This window comes from Malus sylvestris, chromosome 13 (genome assembly GCF_916048215.2).
Source record: "Malus sylvestris chromosome 13, drMalSylv7.2, whole genome shotgun sequence".
Lineage (NCBI taxonomy): Eukaryota > Viridiplantae > Streptophyta > Magnoliopsida > Rosales > Rosaceae > Malus > Malus sylvestris.
Genome location: NC_062272.1, coordinates 37474353 through 37481346, shown reverse-complemented (window position 1 = coordinate 37481346; position 6994 = coordinate 37474353). Strand labels below are relative to the sequence as shown.

The window sequence follows — 6994 nt, the reverse complement described above, 5'->3', positions numbered from 1 at the left end:
TTCAACGATCCAACCGTCAAACTTGTTTGTATATGCTTCGAGATCGCATCAGCAAAAAATTGCAAAAAACAAACATTCAGATATCAAGTAACGGGACAAAACTTTTCGACGGTTATCAACGAAAAATCACGATTTAACGGTTATTTTAACTCCGATTTTGATGATTGTTTATAGCTACACTCCTTGACCCTATATGAATATAATGAATGAACTTGATCTTCAATTTAAAATATTTACACCAATCTTATGTTATACTTAATGAAAGTATGAATAAACTCTTAAGTATTAGTTAATCTATTGTTTTGATGGGATACTCATTCTATGAAACTAGTTTCAACAATTCAACTGTCAAACATGTTTGTATATACTTTGAGATCGCATACGCCAAAAATTGCAAAAAATAAACATTCAGAGATCAAGTAATGGGACAAAACATTTTGACAATTATCAACGAAAAATGTGACGACCCATCCCTAATTTTCCTATGTAATTTCTCCTCGAGTATGTGTTTTGACGACTATGCCTTACTGGCAAGTGACGTGGACTTATTCTTATCGCTTTCCATTTTATTTCTCGCTATCGCATTTAAATTGTACACGCTAGTACGAGTAGACGTAGATTTTAAAGTGTAAAAATATCTACTTCGGATAGATTTCGATTTCCTTTTACTGTAGGAAATATAGAAATCTATCCCTTGGATTCCTTTTAAACTCATCCCGTGCACTCTCTGCATCACTCCACTTTCAGCCATCCTATCCCATCTTTTCCTTATATTCTGTCCCCCTCTATCAGAAAAAGCAAAGCAAATTTCAAAAACCTCACTCTCTCTCTCTTCTCCCTCTCCCACGCCACATTCTTCTTCTTTTTCCTCTGCAACTCCATGAGCAAGCTCCAAAGCTTGTAGATCGAACAAACAAACTACATCATCATGCTCATCTCAGTCCCACGATCACGACCATACCCCTGGTTCGCGTGTTGACCGAGTTTTGAACGTCCAACTCGGAAGGTCCGACTCAACGAGTTCGATACTACGGTTTTCAAGCCATGCATGGCTAAGGTAAGCCTTAGGAAACCCTTAGAACCTTCATTTCACTTCTATGGGTTGTTATTGATCCTTTGTTTTTGTTTTGAACGTGTGGTTTTACCCAGAAACTCGAGAAGAAGGAGAACCCGAAGTTTTTAGTACAAGAACCGTGGCCATTTAGTCATTTTCAAACCATTTTTCTGGTCAACCTCGACCACAACTGGACTTCTTCTAGGTACAAACGTGTTCTCTACATTCCTAACTTCAAAATGGCTTTTGAATCACTAAGTTTGGTTAAGTAACGAGTTAGAAATCAACTCTGGAAGTTGGGAAGAAAATTTTAGTTTTCTGGAAAATTTCAGCTGTGGTCGTTTGGCCACTTTCAGACCAAATTTCTGAACAACACGAACTATATTCGAACTTTCTGTAAATTGGGATCGGTATATCACATTCCTAGCTTTAATTTAGATTTTGTAGAAGTGAATTTGGTTGAGAATTGAGAGAACAATATCACATTCCTAGCTTTAATGCGCGCGTGGACAGCCACTTTGGGCGGCGCGTGGGGGCGTGTCCGGCCTCCGGCCGGCGCGTGGCTGGTACGTACGTGTTCATGTCGTCGAGTAGATCAATTTCATATATTTATACTCTAGGTTTGAGCAAACTATGGGCGTTTTATTTAGGTTTCCGTTATGTGCTTTAATTAATGTTATTTAGTTATTTTACATATAGGGGAAACTTATTCCGAGGATTTTCGAGGCCAAGCTAGGCTCGGGGGCTACAACCCAGCGACGTACTTGTGAGTGGGCAGTTGCTTTATACCTATATATATATTTATAGTTTCCATAAATGCATATTATGTCACTTTTACGCCTACATTGCCTAGTATCATTATTGTGATATAAATTGTGATAAATGCTGCTATATGGTTGTGATATTACTGTCATGGCATGCATACGTGCTTGTGTACATGCTCATCTTGCTGCACCAGGTGTTAGTACTCGCCCCAGGGCCAGGGCCAGTCCTTCACGTGTATGTTCACATCCGCACCGTTCGCTCACCTTGGATCCAAGTTTAGGTGCCAGTCTTGTCGGGTAGATTGCATTAGGCGATCCGACTTGTATGTGATGTGCTTTTGCACCAGTTTCACGTGATCGTAGTACTAGAGCATATTGATTACACCCAGTCCTGTTCATGTCAGAAACCATCTGTTCGAACTTGTGTGTCAGCTTAGATGAATGAACACTTAGTTATATTGATTATCACATGATTATTATTGTGGCATATGATACATCATTTACTTGGCATATTTCTGGTTATATGGCTGATATATTGGATTTTCATACTTACGTAGTATGTTTTGAGGAAACTATACTTGTTTTACGGCGAGAGGTTAGTATATTCAAAGATAAAGGTTTTCTTATAAGCATTGTTTTACTGACCCACTCAACTTTGTTTTTTGCCCTTCCAGGACCTAGATAGCTGTACTCTCTGTGGCACTCGAGGAATCACGGCAGTTCTGACATTTCCTTCTGTTTAGACGTATGAACTTATCACTACTATGTAATAAGTGTACTTTGGTTGCCTTGACTACTCTTTCGTAGTCTCACTGTCTATTACGCTCTGAATAATTGCAGTGGGTTCAACCCACGAATTGCGCACTCTTTCACTGTTTAGTCCTAATTAGTTTTAATTTTATTCACTTTTTGCATCACTTACCCTTATGGTTACGTCACCTCACGATGACGGCCAGCATGCTTCGACCTTTTGATCACTCATATATTTCATGCATTTATACCATTCATTTCTAAAGTCTTTGGATGTTTTTGTGTTAAAATTGTGGCATTTTACCTTACCTTGTGTTAATGTACAGTTAATTTTGTTGTAGGATTAATTTCAAACAAAATGGGCAGAAAAGAATAGAGAAAAGACAGAGTGCAACACGGCATTAAACAACGGAAGGAAGTGGACTATCAAGAAATTGAATAATAAAAGAGGAAAGGGAGACTGACAGCTAAAAGAAAAGAAAATAAAAATAAAAGAATAAGTGGGAAGGCATGGGTATGATGGAGGAATAAAGAAAGCAAAGCAGAAGAAATAATACACGGCAAAGAGAGTTGGGTGCGTAGGTTATAAAGGAAGGACATAAAGAATAAAAGATTAAGAAAGAAAACGGTGTGGAAAAGGAATGATGCCAACATTATATCATTGTGCGACATTGTTCTCTAGAGGTCAACTAGATGGGTAATCACAAGAGATTGTTGTGAATGGGTAACTCTATCTGTAACACCCCAACCCCCAATTATATGTATAATTTTGTTGTTCCCCAAAATGTTTATGAAATTATCAATTTAGTCCATATTCCTTTACCCCAATTGAGTTGCCACGTGGCAGCACCCTAACAAACTTCACATTTCTCTCTCTCCCTTACCCCGTGACCCCTTTCCTTTCTCTCTCTTTGTCTCTTCACTCACTCTCCTTTCTCTCTCTCGAAACTTTCCTCCCTCTCCCTCTCTTGCACCATGACCACAACACAAACACACATAGAGCTACATCACCTGCGAGGAAGACATCACCATCATCATCTCCTTTATGCCGTCTCTCTCTCTCTCTCTCTTATGTCGCCCCGCGACTCGGCGAACCTAGAAAACTCTCCAGCGAGAGTTCTTCATTTTCCGGTTAGGTAAGCCTCGTATTTTCTTATATTCTTCGTGGGTTGAAGTGATTCCATTATGTTTACCAAGGCTTTAGCACGAAATCGGCTCGGGTGTACTAAACCCATTTCCGGTGAAACTGTGGGTGTCGAGGAGCTTTCCGTTCACCTCTGGCCGTTTCACGGCTAATAGAAGGTATAAATCTCCTCCCCTCGTCTCACTCTTCAATTTGATACCTAGATCGGGGTTTAGGGTGAACGTTTGCAGTTGACCGGAGCTATAGAAGCTCCGACTTTCTTCTCCGTTTGGTTCCGTCGACACTAGGCCTTTCAAACAGTCCCTAAAGGTCTCGGGCCTTGGGCCCATGGTGAGTTAGCCCAAAAAATCCAACTTGTTATTTGTTCTTAAGTCCCAAAGGGCCTTTAAGGCCAGTTTCAGTTAAAGGGCTTAAAACCCAACCCCCTTTGCAATAAGGCCTTCGGGCCGTGTGTGTGTATGTGTGGGTATGGGCCCAAGCCTAGACAACCCTAAACCTATCCCAACCCAAAACCCATTTTCTTTTACTTAATTTGTTTTAAATCAAATAGGGCCCCTTGGGCCATTTTCTAATAAGGGCTTTAAGCTCAATCTCTAAACCCTTAGGCTTTTGGACCTAAGTCCTAATCCGAATCCAAGCTCAAAACTCGTTGACCTAGTTTGACCCAATTGACTGACCCGTTGACTTTGACTTTCAGTTTTCGTCCGAGACCCCCTCGGCTAATTTCGACTTCTTGAATCTATTTCCGATGTCCGTTTTCCCAAATTAGATCGTTTGAGTAGAGTTTGACTAAATGTGCTATTTATGTGCTTAGGGGCAATTATTGTGACGTTTCCGTCTTCGCTAGTGGTGCAGTTTCTGGCGGCTAAGTACTGTGAGTGGACCCCTTCTAAAATTACATGATTTTATAGTTCAATTACATAAATGAATAGCATGCCTTACGAGTTTATAATTTGATTTTATGTTAAGCATGTTTAGTGAATTTGTTGATTTCCGTCTCGTGTTTTTGGTGAGGAATTAATTGTTGGCCTATATTGAGCTATATTTTAATATATATCGTATTTTCTATAAAAACCATAAACTGGTAGACTATCTGATGAATGACGATAGGATGCTAGAACATGTTTTCAAAACTCTTCTTTATAGTATAAACGATGGATGACTTTATACTATGAAGTGGTTATTTTTTAGAGGTGTAACTAATTGTGGGTACCTAGTGGACACTATGCCGCCTGGGGCAAGGATCTGGTGTTCGCAGTTAGGCCAAGAGAAATAATCCCCAGCGAAAGGCTTAGGGACATGAAGACAGGCATTGGGCCGAGAGGGAGTTATCTCTAGCTACGGGCACAGAGACTTAGGTGCAGGCATTGGGCCGGGAGTATTATTATTCAATGATCTTACTGGCAGCACACCGCGCTTACGAGATGATCTGTGGGATGGCTACGATCACAGAGACTTAGGTGTAGGCATTGGGTCGGGAGTATTATTATTCAGTGATCTTACTGGCAGCACACCGCGCTTAAGAGATGATCTATGGGACAAGTGATGTTTTGATTTCCGTGATGTTTTCCGCGATGTCTTTTGAGATGTTTACGGCATGCTGGGGTTTTCAGAGAAACCTATCATTTATTATGCTAGTAGTTTTCATTATTAAAACTTTGGGGGTTAGTATGTTTATAACTGTTTTTTTATTATGTATGTATATAAACTTGGTCCACTCACCCTTGTTTTGCACCCCCTTTCAGGATTTAGAATCGAGGCATACGATCCTGACGTCAACGTTTTTGCATTGGCATATTCGAGTCCTCTCGGTGTAGGACCCACATCCTTTTATTTATTCAATTTTATATTAATTCTTTTAAAGCTCTAGTTAGTTGTATGCTCTGAACACGTTCCTAAATTATTAACTCATTGTATTTAAATTCATAACCCTTATTTACTTCTTATTCTTAGCTTTTGTATCAATTAATGGCTTTCAACACCTTCGGGTGTCAGCCAGCACGTGTCTATCCTGGTATTCGGGGAATATCAGGGTCGAGGCTTGGTAATAATGAGCATCTCGTAACCCTCTAGGAGCTTTCTTTGAAATGTCCCTGATTCCATCTTGAGGGATATGAGATTTGCCAAAAATAGTGGGTGGTCTCAGTCGTTATGATTTAAATATGGTTGGAAATGCACTATCAAAGATACTCGACATGCATTGCCTTATGGGGCACAATTTCCCATCATAGTTTCGTAATGTCAAGATTCTCCTTACCTTGGAAAAGATTGCTTACGTACCAGAGAAAGCTCCACCTCACATACCTTCTGGCCCTGAGGCCATTGAGGATAAGCATGCTAAGTATGACAAGCACGCTGAGGATGATTCACAAGCCAAGTGCTATTTGCTAGCTTCCATGAATGAGGAACCATAGAGACAACATGACGATATGGAAAATATGGTTTCCATCATACTCCATCTAATAGAGTTGTATGGTGAAGGGACGCGCAACCATCGCTTCAACACTATCAGTGCACTTGTGAAGACCAAAATGATCAAGGGAGCTCCAATGCATTAGCATGTACTGAAGATGATTGGATTTATTGAACAATTGAACGGGATTGGCCCAAGACTTCATCTTGGCTTCACTTTCTGATTCGTTCTCGCAGTTCATAATGAACTGCAATATGAACAAGATAGATAACACTCTCTCTGAGTTACTAAATATTTTAGTAGCCGCTGAGAGGACTATGAAGAAAGAGAGCATTGTAGGGACTGCAGCTGTGGTCCACAACAAGCCACCCACTTGCAAGGCCAAGTTGAAAGGCAAGGGCAAGGGGAATGAGAAGAAGTCATCCGCTCCTAAAGCATTTGGTTTTTGTATCCATATAATAGATTTAAATGAAGCTAAATGAAATGAAAATCTAATTCTTATTTAAAGAGACAAAACTATTTTGTTCTAAACTAATTTGGGCCAAAATGCAATAACCTCAACTTTTGGACTATATTGCAAAATACAAACTTTTTGAGGTCACTTTGTAAAAACACAAAAGTCCACTACTTCATGTAATTACAACTAGAACCCCAAAAATTTCAATAAATACAAAAATTTCATTAAAGGAGCAAAATAATTTATCCTTTAATGATTCTAGGCCTTTACATAAAAACGTAAACATTCGGGTCAAAGTGCAAATATACAAAAACATCAAAACTTTATGTAATTGCATAAAAATCCCAATAATACTTCCATTATGGGGGTGGCCGGTCATGGTGAGTAGTGATGGTGTGTGTGAATTGATTTG

General features: G+C 39.6%; 1 long non-coding RNA gene across 1 annotated transcript; it reads left to right on the top strand.

The window, feature by feature from the left end:
* The first annotated feature begins 1147 nt into the window (after positions 1–1147).
* On the top strand, positions 1148–2690 carry LOC126597261 (uncharacterized). The gene is made up of 3 exons (XR_007614188.1): positions 1148–1259; positions 1754–1820; positions 2493–2690. It is a non-coding gene; the product is annotated as an uncharacterized LOC126597261 (long non-coding RNA).
* The last annotated feature ends 4304 nt before the right edge of the window (positions 2691–6994 follow it).